Source organism: Lycium ferocissimum, chromosome 12 (assembly GCF_029784015.1).
Source record: "Lycium ferocissimum isolate CSIRO_LF1 chromosome 12, AGI_CSIRO_Lferr_CH_V1, whole genome shotgun sequence".
NCBI classification, from domain to species: domain Eukaryota; kingdom Viridiplantae; phylum Streptophyta; class Magnoliopsida; order Solanales; family Solanaceae; genus Lycium; species Lycium ferocissimum.
In genome coordinates this window covers 43,376,296-43,389,419 of record NC_081353.1, presented here as the reverse complement: position 1 = coordinate 43,389,419, position 13,124 = coordinate 43,376,296, and positions in this window count along the sequence as shown.

The window sequence follows — 13,124 nt, the reverse complement described above, 5'->3', positions numbered from 1 at the left end:
TTCAAGGTGAGGTATGATGAATATGATCACTCCATAATGTAATCAGGGGTTCCCGACCTTATGTCACCCCGATATGGTTATAGATTATCTTTAGGTTCTAATGCATGTTTTATGACAAATGTATGATGATGATAAGTCATAATGAGTATATGATGATACGAATCCACCGAGCGTATAAGGCCGGGCATGACACCTCTAAGGCGGGCTGCTTATGATTACACAGAGCCTGTAGGGCCGGGTATGACACCGCTAACGCAGGCTGCTTATGATTACACTGAGCCTGTAGGGCCGGGCATGACACCGCTAAGGCGGGCTGCTTATGATTACACCGTGCCTAGAGGGCCGGACATGACACCACTAGTGGGCAGCGTATGAGGGTTACCCGGACGCGGGTTAACGATGACGGTATACAGGATATGTTGATATAGGTAATATGTATGGTATGTGTTCTCTTTAAAAGGTTTAGCAGGTTACATCTTCATCTCATGTTTCATGATTTCTTTATTATGTTGACTTTATTCATGCCTTACATACTCAGTACAATGTTCGTACTGACGTCCTTTCTTTTTGGACGATGTGTTTATGCCCACAGGTAGACAGGGAGGCGACCCAGACTCATAGGAGTTGATCAACAGAGTCACGTGAGCACTCCATTATTTCGGAGGTGCTATTTGATTTATTGTTTTGTGTACATATTTGGGCACGACGGGGTCCTATCCCGTCCTAATGTCTAGTACTCTAGTAGAGGCTCGTAGCTACGTATGCGTGGCTAATATGGTCTCATGATTTCCTCATTGTATGATATATTATTTTTGATAGCCGAAGGGCTTATGTATATAAACGTAGTTATGTTTTTAGAAGTGATAATGCGTTTCCTATGGTTAGAAGTATGAGAATAATAAATGCATGTAGGATAAGCATGATGGGTAGTAGAATGAGTGGTGCTCGGTAGTTAGTTCCGGGTACCCGCCATGGCCCCTAGTCGGGTCGTGACAACAGTAATATAGAAGGCTGGATTTGGTAATAAGTCACCACTTAACATGTCAAATATTAAATATAACACAGATGGTTTAGTGTATACTACATTTAATACTTAAGTTATGCACATAAAGCACAAGCAAATAATCACAGTAACAATTTTGGTGTGTTACAATTTGCACAAATTTAGACAACAACCATTTGTTTAGAGTCCTCCACCTCCCTCTGTTTTAATAAATTACTAACTGGAAAAAAGAGAAACAACACAACAAGCATCAAGACTTAAAAGCTAACCTCACTTCATCTTCTCTGAATTTTTGATCCCGTGAATATGTTTGTTGCCAAATCCTTCCCAATGCATAAGAACTAACACCACGAACATCATAATACTCAAGACACTTTCACTGTTTTCTTTTATCCTGCTATTTCCAAAATCCGAGTTAAGGGAACTTTTAGCTTTTCCAAAATTTAGAGAGGGGAAAAGGAAACAGAGACAAAATACAATACCACAAATCTCCAAATTAGAATCCTAGGTCAAAATTACAAGATCAATAAAATATAATCACATTGTGATGCTCTTGTTATCACTTCATATACTCATACAGTCATACCCATTCTATCATTGGAAAACAAAAAAACAATATGCATGTACAATGACCTTATATGCGATTGGTGAAAACGTGAGTTTTTTGTTTTGCAGCTGCTACCATACCTATCATCCCACTTACAATTGAAGCAAAATCCCACTTACAATTGAAGCAAAATCCTACTGGGATAATTAATTTTCTTTTTAAAATGAATCCGAGCCTTCAGATTTTAACTCTTACACGTGTCTTCCATCAAACTTACTATTGAGCAATACTGGACACTTTGTTACCGGAGGGTATCCTATCCCTTAATTTCCTTTAAACTAAGACAATTTACTGCCAATCAGGAAACTCTCATCGATTTTTTTTTTTTTCCAAAATTGAACCATTGGTCAAAGTTACTCTAACTTGATTCCCCAAGAAATAAACCTTTATTAAACGCTTAAACAAAACAAATGTCTCACAGATTGATAGACATTAGTGGCGTCAGAATTTTCACAAACTTGGCTAAACATATAGTATAATCCCCTGTCGGTCTATCCTCAAAAAATATAATCAAGGGACATGTGCTACATCTGTGTTAACTGGATGCCTCTCCTCTACTGGAACATCCTGTATCTCCAAATATACGGGTGCATCCTGCATCTCAGCAGGAGCATCCGGTGAGCAATAAATACAACACATGTGAATACAAAAAAAAGAAGAAGATGAAGATGCACGAAACTATAAAAAGAGTGACAAAGTATTTCAAAATCCATATCACATTATCAGCTCTTCCCAACTTATGGTATCCCGAACTTAAGTCGTAGCATGATGTGCCAAAGCTAAAGTCAGTTATACCTGTTTGTGGTGTTGACACCTAATTTTCACCTAATAAGATGCGTATTTTAATTTTCAAATTTTCCGAGCCAAAGATGGAGTAAGTATTCACCCTTTAAAAATTAAAATTGCAAAAATCCCGAGAAAATTGCAAAAATGACATTCAATTATTATTTCCTGAAAAGAATAAAAAAACTGACAATTACAAGAAATACGAGTTATTTACTTTCATCCCACTCCGTCTAGTCCGGGATAATTGTTAATTTAAATGACGTGTGAATTACGGCTCATTTTAACCGCATTTTTACATATTTAAAATATTGCTCGGAACTATGTCAATATTAGGCTCGTTTTAAAAGCTTACATTTTAACTCTACAAATTATGATTTTTATTGGTCCAAATAATTATTATCTATTAGTATTTTAAACCAATATATATTTATGACATATGTTTTATTATACAAAAGGAGGGGTCATTTTCTATCTTGTATGATACAATTTGATTCATTTGTGCCTTTATTGGTATTATTTGCATGATTGTTGCTGCCATGTGTACTATCCAAGTACGAATTTGTTGAAATTCTTTTGTCTCATTCTAATTAGGGTACAAATTTGTTAGTTGGATTCTTGTCTTATTTGATTTTTGAAATTATGGATAAGGTCTTTTGAAAATTAAGGGTTTTGGGGGCAAAAGGTACGGTCATGTGTACTATCCTAGTACGAATTTGTTAAAATTCTTTCGTCGTATTCTAATTAGGGTCCAAATTTGTTAGTTGGATTTTTGTCTTATTTGATGTTTGAAATTATGGATAAGGTCTTTTGAAAATTAAGGGTTTTGGGGGAAAAAGCCACGACCAAATGGCCTATTTTTGTCCCTAAGGTTCTAAATTTGCTTGCCTATAAATAAAATCGCTATTGACATTAAAAAAAATGAAAACTTGCTTAGCATAGTTGAGTAGAAAAATCTAAGTATCCCTTTACAGTTTTCAATTAAGAGGAATATCCCCTTCCCTTTTATGTAAGCGGAACCACGCCGATCTGATGTCCCATTGGGGGTACGTGGGAAGCCTATATAAGGCCTGGTCAGGGTAGAAAAACCAAGTTTCGGGTAGCATAGGAAAAAAACCTTTTTACGTGTATTCCTGAAATGCGGACGGACCTGATTTCCCTTTAGTGGGATACGTAGGCAGTCTATTTAAGACTTGGTCCTTTTATCATAAAAATTAAAAATGCCCCTTAATATAGGATGGGTAGAAGCAAATCAATCATGAATCATGACGTCCACTTACCGAAAAATCAATCTCTCGAAAAACACAAAACGACCTAAACACCCACGGAATGTAAATCAATCAAGAGTTGAAATAAGATATACAAATTTATGTGCTATAAACTGCGAACAATGTGATATTTTGTATTTTGTGCCTAAACTAACACTACCTTGGGAGCTTTTGAGTTATTTTCTTTTACAGACAGGGTCGATTCGCTGGCACCAGTTACTCGATCAAAAGCTGTTGCCGCGTCCTTAAACCCTCCACAAGAAAACATGCACGAGACTCGCCACCAAAAAACGACCGAACGAGCGCATAGTCGAGGGTTCCCCCAAGGCAATAGGCAATGCCTTTGGAAGAGGCCGTTAACACCTTGCTAATAAGGCAATTGGGCCGAAGAGAAAACGACCCGCCCGAGGGCCGAAAAAAAAATGCTGCTAATGCGAGGCTAGAAGGCACCGCACCCACTTTCCCAAATTTAGACTTACCAATTCTTGACCATTTCCCACAAACTCAGACCGGAACTACTTTTCAAACTCCACTGCGCCGAAGCACCACCCATGTAGAGAATTCCTCCTACCAAACACCAGCTTTCCAAATACCTGCTCATGCTACAACATCTCATAACCCAAACACTTATCAAACTCCTCAGGAAATGGGAACTCCTACAACCCTCCCCATGTAACCAAGTGTTACTTTTCAAGACCATATCACCCATATTGACTCCTCACTAGAACTGGAAAACATAGAAATGTTCTTTGAGGCTAGAATAGACAAAATCGAGAAGGAGATGGGGAAGAAAATCGTTGAACTAGAGCAGGGCTCTAAGAAGAAAGAGGGGCTGAGATACTCTAATTTGTGCATACATCCAGACTTGGGTTTACCAGAAGGTTTTAAAAGTTTCAAATTTGACCATTTCAATGGGTCGGGCAATCCCAGGGCCCACTTGAGAGCTTATTGTGACCAGTTGGTCGGGAGTGGTGGAAACAAAGCTTTGCACATGAGATTATTCAGTCGAAGTCTTTCAGGAACAACTATAGAGTGGTTTATCTCATAAGACATCAGTCGATGGAAGACATGGGAGGAGATGGCAAGTTCATTCATGGAGAGATTCCGTTTCAATGTGGAAAATGTGCCTGATCGCTTCTCATTAGAGAAAATTCGTCAGAAATCGACTGAAACCTATAGAGAATATGCCAGTAACTGGAGAGATGAGGCAGAACATGTGCTACCACCTATGGGGAAAAAGCTGAGCTAGTAGCTGCATTTATACGGTACCAAGAAGCTGATTGTTTTGACAAAATGATAACTATAAAAGGGAGCTTTTTTGCAAATTTAATCGCCGTTGGGGAAGACATCGAAGATGGCCTCAAGACTGACAGGATTGTCAGTATACTAAATAGAGCAGGAGCGTCTAGCGCCATGAGCGGCAAAAAGAAAAAAAAAGATTTAGCTTATGTTTCTAGAGCTACCAGCCCAAAAAGCCAAGAAAAAAAGATAACCCGCAGAAATCATGACAACCACCAATCGCCTCCACTAACCAGCTGTATAACCACTTCACCCCAATATAGCCCGATGTCTATATGCTACGTACAACCTGGCTACCAAGATCCACAACTGAATTACCAAATACCAGCACCTAGCAACCAAGCTGCGACTAAATTATCAAATGCCAGCACCCAATAACCAAGCTCCACAAAATCAGACTTTTCAAAACTAGCCTCCACAAGCAAACTATGAAGGACGTCAAAAGAAACCTCTAAGAGTATTCACTCATTTACCAGAATCAAGGGCTAGTTTGTTTGCCAAATTAAGCGACGCCGGTCGAATGAATGTTGTTCCACCAAAACCTACTAACCCCAAGGATCGATGGTACAAGCGTATTTCAACATACGCCATCATTCTAACCAAGTTGGCCATACTGCCGAATATTGCATAAACTTGAGGCACAAGCTACAAGATATGATTGATAATAATGAGCTTATTCTGCAGCCAAAACCTCTAAATGTGGACACAAATCCTCTCCCGAAGCATGGAGGGAATCAAATTCACATGATAGAAAAAGGTGATGAATGGGAAGAGAGCCCTGCGATCATTTGTCCAGATTTTAAAGGATTGGAAAGCACCACATCTTGTTGTCCTTACAAGAGCAAAAAGAAGTGTTAGGCCCCATGACAAGGAAATCTGAAATGTCCCAGTCATCTGTTGTAGCCAAGAAAGAGCCGCCGTGCTCAAATATCTCTTAACAGTCACTTGAATTTAGAACGAGCCGTTCATACTCAAAATATTAGGGCCAGTTGAGAATGCACCTTTCGTGATCAAATCACCGCACCTAATGATGGTCAAAGGAAAAGAGATAGCCACTGTGGTTCAGGGTATGACCAGTGCTGGAAGGTGTTATGCTCCAGAAGAGCCTATACTCGAAGCGCTACGTCGCGAAAATCCTCAGAAAAGACCAATAACTGAACGTGAAGCTCAAAACTTTTCGAGGCAAATGTCAGTCAAGGATTATTCGATTGTTAAGCACTTGCATAAGACTCCTGCTAGGATATCAGTAATGTCATTAGTACTCAGTTCATCTCAACATTGCGTAGCCTTAATGAAAGCTTTGGATGACGTCCAAGTACCCGCCGGCACTACAAGTAAAACATTGGCCGAGATTGTAGGGTATGTTGTACGAGCGCATAGGCTATCATTTTCTGATGATGAATTACCAAGAGAGGGTAAGACCCGCAACAAGGCCTTACACATAACGATCAAATACCGCGACAAGATTATCCCTTAAGTCTTTGATTGATGGAGGTGATTGAATGTATGCCTGTGATGACTTTAAAAACGACTTAGAGATGATGTTGGCGAGAATGCGCAAGTCGAACAAATGTAAAAGCTTATGATGGCGCAACCGGTGATCCAATTGGAGAAATAGATCTGCACATACAAATGGGTCCCGCAGAGTTCGTTGTGGAGTTCATTATCATGGATATCAAAACAAGTTATAACTTATTATTGGGATGACCTTGGTTGCACGCTGCTGGGGTTATGGCCTCTTCATTGCATTAATATCTCAAATTCATCTGGGATGATCAAGAAGTCGTGATTCACGGAAAAAGCAAGTATCCATAACTATCCGGACAATTCAATACTGGTCATAGAAAAATCTCCAAGCGATACTGATTTTCACACCATTGAATTAGCCATGTTACATTGCAGGGGGGATGATGAGGATATCCCTTTGCCACCGGTCTACAAAATAGTTGCCACGACTATGATAAGAAATGGGTTTAAGCCCGAGAAATGTCTGGAAAGGAACTTACAAGGAATTAGATAACCAGTGACTATCGAAAATGGAAAATATCGATTTGGGGTCGGATACAAGCCGTGTGAGGCAGAAGAAGAAGAAGAAGAAGCAGAATATAGACTAAGTGGTCCTGTTAAAATGAGAAAGTTATTTCCCCCTCTATACCAGTCCTTCACCGCATGCCCATTGGCTCACAGTAATGAAGATCCAGAAGAGGTTTTAAGGGTGTTGTCTGGGAGGAAGAATGTGCAGCTATCACTGAAGAGTGCTTCGGAGCATCGGAGATTCGTCATGCTGAACCAGGAGAAATGCCAAGTGGATAGACTTCTACCCCGTTGTTCAACTTGCTGTAGAAAGAATGCTCACTTTCAGAAAAATGGTGAAAGTTGGCTTTGAGGCCCAACTTACCGCCTTTTCATGCTTTTACACTTTCTTATTACGTGTTGTTTAATAATGGAAATGGCTCGGTGTTCCATTATGAGTCAGGACCACAGTTTATATCACTCTTTTTAAATTTCAATGAAAACGCCTCAAAGTTTGCAATAACACATAATTGTTTTAATTTATATATATATATATATATATATATATATATATATATATATATATAGACACACACACACATAATTGAGATTGCTTTTATATGATTGATAATTGTGTTACTTTGCTTTACAGTAATAACACAGAAGCCACAAATAATGTCATGACATGTTACGAAACAATTAAGAATGAGGATGAACAAAACAAAGATCAAGAGGAAGAGATAACTGAACCAGAGTGGTTGATAGACGTCGAAGAGGAATATAAAAATAGACTGACACCAAACCTAGAGGAAACAGAGAGAGTTAATCTAGGGAACGAGGAAATGGTTCGAGAAACCAGGATAAGTGTACATTTGACAGAGTCTGAGAAAGAAGGGTATCGAAGTCTGTTGAAAGAATATGAAGATGTTTTTGCTTGGTCTAATAGTTGTTTGCCATGGTCAGTTATACCAACAAAGGATGGCACGAGCCTTTAACAAACAAGTGAGAACCAGAATTTTCTAAATAGGGAAACTTGTGCTCAAACGGATATTCCCAAATCAAGAAGAATACAAAGGAAAGTTCGCACCTAACTGGCAAGGGCCTTATATGGTACGAAAAGTGTTATCAGGAGGAGCAATTGTCCTCGCTGAAGTGGACGGCCAAGAGTGGCCAAGAGTAGTAAATTCAGACGCCATCAAGAAATACTAAGTGTGAGAAAGAAGACGACTTCAAAGATTTGTAGCTTCTATAGTTTATGTTGATTTTAATTGCATTTCCTTTACTTGTAATTTTGCATTTTAGAAAAAACAAATTCAAAATTATGTACAAACTATGCGAGGACTTGATCCCTATACTTGTAAGGGGATACGTAGGCGCTTTTTCAAGCTCGGTCGCTTTAAACCAAAAAATCCAAAATTATGTATTTTGAACTACGTTATGACCAGATTCCCATTTGGGATACGTAGGCTCTCTTTGAGTTCGGTCTCACTAACAAATTCTGATATATTTACCCTGAACTACGTTTCGACCTGATTTCCGAAACGGGATACGTTAGCGCTCTTCTGAGCTCGGTCATCCCAAATAAAATTTCTGATAAATCCTAGGAAACCCCAGAGATACTTTAGCAAGAAAAAGATAAAGGTAACCTCACATGAAAACTGGGGCAGAATTTTTGAGAGGACCTCAAAAATTATTTCAATATATCTGTTCAAAGAGGAGAACTGATTAGGACTTCTACACTGGGCCAGAATTTTTTAGAGGGATCTCAAAAATTCCTTCGACGTAGTAAAATCTAGGATCAACAAGTACAATCTTACACTGGGGCAGAATTTTTGAGAGTGTCTAAAAAATTCCTTCTACATAGCAAAATTCAAGTTGGTACAAAGGTATATATAAATTGGGGCAAACTTTTCGAAAGGGATTCGAAAATTTTAAATAAGGGTCAAGATCAAGACGAAAAAGAAGTGATTAGAAGACCTTGTTCGAGTAACCGATGTCATGACATTAAAAGGCTATGTATACAATATGTCATTTTCAAAATTACCAAATGTATATGTTTTCCAAAATCATTGCCCAAGAATTACCTCTTTGCGAAATAAAAGGTTTTCCAAAAATCGAGCTTTCTTTCCTGCCAAAGTGTGAATGGAAGAAGTCTATGTGTAGGGAGAGAAGTCGACCACATACGAAACTGACAAATTTTTCTGCGGGAGCAGGAATAAATAAGTGAGGATTTTTACACTAACTTGTTTGCTAAAGATGTTTGAAACAAGAACAACAATGACAAAACAAAAACGGAGAAGAAATCTCAAGAAAAACAGTGAAGAAGAGCGTACAAAAGAGTAACGAAACTCTCCTTAAGTAAAGTTGTTTCACATTAACGAGTTTGTTCATTTTGCAGAGCACAAAAATTTTTTAGAAAAAGAAAATTTTTAAGACTACTGAAAGATATAATCACGGTTTACCAAAGTCTGGTCTCCACTAAACAGTATTGTATCAAGGTATTGAGACCCCGGCCTAGATGTCTCATAGCTTGCCTTGATATATTAACTGATTAGACGTCTTAAATTTGGTAAGCACAGTTCTCGCCGAAATCAGGTGACATAATTCTGACATTAAATTTAAGATCGTCGACCTGGAATATCAGTAAAGATGAATTAATTCTGGTCCGAAGGGTGGTTACAGTTTTCATCCTGACAATCTATGATTTGAAGACAAAGAGTTGATATCGGCATTGTAGTGTCGTATTCACTACGAAAGAGTCTAGTCCTTTTGGAAGATATGAACCCTGTCGACGAGCGGGTATTCTTTTCCGGAGTAAAAAAAGGAGCGTGTCAATCTTGCCACCGAGGTAAGCTTCATTCCTCAAAACGACGATTTGGGCGATACGACTTCGGGCCGAAGGGGCTTTAGTCGCTGTCCATATATAGCCAAAAATAGGTAGCATAATTTCGAGGTTGATGTCCACAATTGTTGAAATACGAATGTGATTCCTACATCAAGATTTGCAGTCCCAATTGCAGTTCATCTCAAGTTAATGTAATTCTGGTTTAGGGATAGCGGTTGTCATGAGAAAAGGCCCCGCACTTGAGTATGCAGTTGTTAACTTGACTATTATGACTAAATGTTGTAATTCTGGATACAGAGGTTAGTAGTCATCATGAAAGGAATATGATACTGCACTCTGATGTGCAGTATTCATTTTTTTTACTATAAGTGATGTAGTCCCGAACTAGTATAATGCAGACTTCGTATGAGGATAACGATGCAGTCGACACCAGAGTCATCGCAGTATGTGAAAATGATGTGATCCCAAATTTTCAGGGGTAGCGGATGTCATAAGAAACAAAAATGATCCCGCACTTGGAAACATGGTCATCATTAATAGCATCCTGCTTACGAAAACAAAAACCGAATTGGGTTGTGAAGATTTCGCAAGAATACGACATAGCCCGACCCAAATCCCAACGGAAGTTAACATTGAAAAAATGAAAACATCTGAAAATGACGAGAAAAGGACCAACTGAGGTATCGGGATTATTATCCAAAGTAGTCAAAATTATTTCAAATATATATACACACACACACACAAAAAAAAAAAAAAAGCACACACTTACAGGAAAAGAAGAAAGAAGACGGACAATCGTTCGCTAGGACTAGGGCAAATGACGGGAGTTGGCAAAGTTAACCCCTAAAACAAAGGGCAAGAATGTCGCACATGTATGACATTTACGATAAAGATAAAAATTTCAAATCACTAACATGCAGGACTCAGCGTTTGGAGATGGCTAAAAGCTACCGAGATAGGAGCAAGAGAGCCAGACTCAAGAGATGCGGAGTAAACGTGGAACTCTCCTTGGCAACCGGTCAAAAACTGTGTATAAGAGTCAAGCTTTATACACCAAGATTGAAACTTCACTTCAAGCAACTGCACTCATAAAATCTTTTTGAAAACCGCTTCCAGTCGGGTTTTTCACCAGAAATAGTCAAAGGGATTCCCACATAAAGGATATTGCTTTTCGGGCTATCGAGTCGAACTACAATTGGCCTAATTCTCAAAATCAGGGATATGTAGGCTACTCAAATTTCGAGGCTCGACCATATTCCTATGACTATCTCAGGTCATCTTGAGATAATTTAAAAATTCCTTATTTTTAGTCCTCTTAGAATCAGAACTACAAACGACCTGAATTTTCATGTAACCTGAGATATGTAGGAAGCTCAGAGACCGAGGTCCGACCATACTTTCGAAATTTTGTGCAAAAAGAACGCTGTAATTTCTATTATTCGGTAAAAATTAGGTTTGTCAAAATTCGTAGCTCAAGGATGGCCTTGCCATCCTCGAATTCCCAAGAGGCAGTTGTTGACACCTAATTTTTACCTTATAAGGTGCGTATTTTAATTTTCAAATTTTCCGAGCAAAAGACGAAGTAAGGATGCACCCTTTAAAAATTAAAATTTTAAAAATCCCGATAAAATTGCAAAAATGATGTTTCCTGAAAAGAATAAAAAAATGACAATTATAATAAATACGAGTTATTTACTTTCATCCCGCTCTGTCTAGTCCAGGATAATTGTTAATTTAAATGACGTGTGAATTACAGCTCATTTTAACCGCATTTTTACATATTTGAAATATTGCTCGGAACTATGTCAATATTGGGATCGTTTTAAAGCTCGCATTTTAATTCTACAAATTATGATTTTTATTGGTCCAAATAATTATTATATATTAGTATTTTAAACCAATATATATTTATGACATATGTTGTATTATACAAAAGGAGGGGCCCTTTTCCATCTTGTATGGTACAATTTGATTCATTTGTATCTTTGTTAGTACTATTTGCATGATTGTTGATGCCATGTGTACTATTCTAGTACAAATTTGTTGAAATTCTTTTGTCTCATTCTAATTAGGCTAAAAAAATTTAGTTGGATTTTTTGTCTTATTTGATTTTTGAAATTATGAATAAGGTTTTTTGAAAATTAAGGGTTTTTGGGGAAAAACGTATGGTCATCTGTACTATCCTAGTACGAATTTGTTGAAATTCTTTTATCTTATTCTAATTAAGGTACAAATTTGTTAGTTGGATTTTTGTCTTATTTGTTTTTTTTTTAAATTATGGATAAGGTCTTTCGAATATTAAGGGTTTTGTGGGGAAAGGCCACGGCCAAATGACCTATTTTTGTCCCTAGGGTTCTAAATTTGCTTGCCTATAAATAGAATGGCTATTGACATTAAAAAAAAAAAAAAAAAAAAAAAAAAGAGAAAAAAGAAGAGAAAAAAAGGGAGAGGAGAGAAAAAAAAGGGAGTTCGAACATTAGCACAAAAAAAAAAAAAAAAAAACTAAGGTTATTCATATATTCAAAAACTTAGTAGCCTATACACACTCTTACTCAAAATACACTACAAAAAATATAAATTTGTAAAGTGTTGGTGCTTGAATTTGGTGGATTCAATCCTTCCTTTTGATCTTTAGGTTGCCCCATTAAAAGGTAACCTCTTAGTCTCTTCTTTATTTCATTCTAGTTATGATTATATATTTATTATGATGCTTGTGTTAGTTAAAAATAATTATTTGCTACCTTAGTCCTGTTTTGATGATTAAGTGGATATTATGTGAGTTTGATGTCATTTGAAACTGTAAAATGAATTAAAAACTCGATTTAGATGATGTTAAGTGATCTTGGGTTAGCTAAGTTTTATAAAAATGAGAAAAAGAATAGTTTATGTTGGAGATTTGACACTGTTTTATTGACACTGATAGATTTAAGTACAGTTTAGTCATTCTTGTTAGTTTTTGACATGATACAATTAGTTCTTGTGAATCTGTCACTAGTCCATTGCAATTTTATGCATTTTTTTTTATCCTGTTTGGCTATTTTAATAATTAAGAAATTGGTTGAGTAGATTATAGGATAGAGGTTGTTTGTTTGTTGAGTTAATATATCTCTAAGTCTCAAAATGTGCTTTCCCTAGTCTGTTTTAATCTTGAGTGTTGAGAAGTTGACCTTCTTTTATCATCTGATTGAATATTGATTGTTTTAAAGTGCACTTAGCCTTTCAAATCATTTTTTTTTAGAAAAATACGATAGTCTTAGGTTCAAAAACTGGATTAGTAAAAGTTTTCTTTCAAAATGAATGATGGAG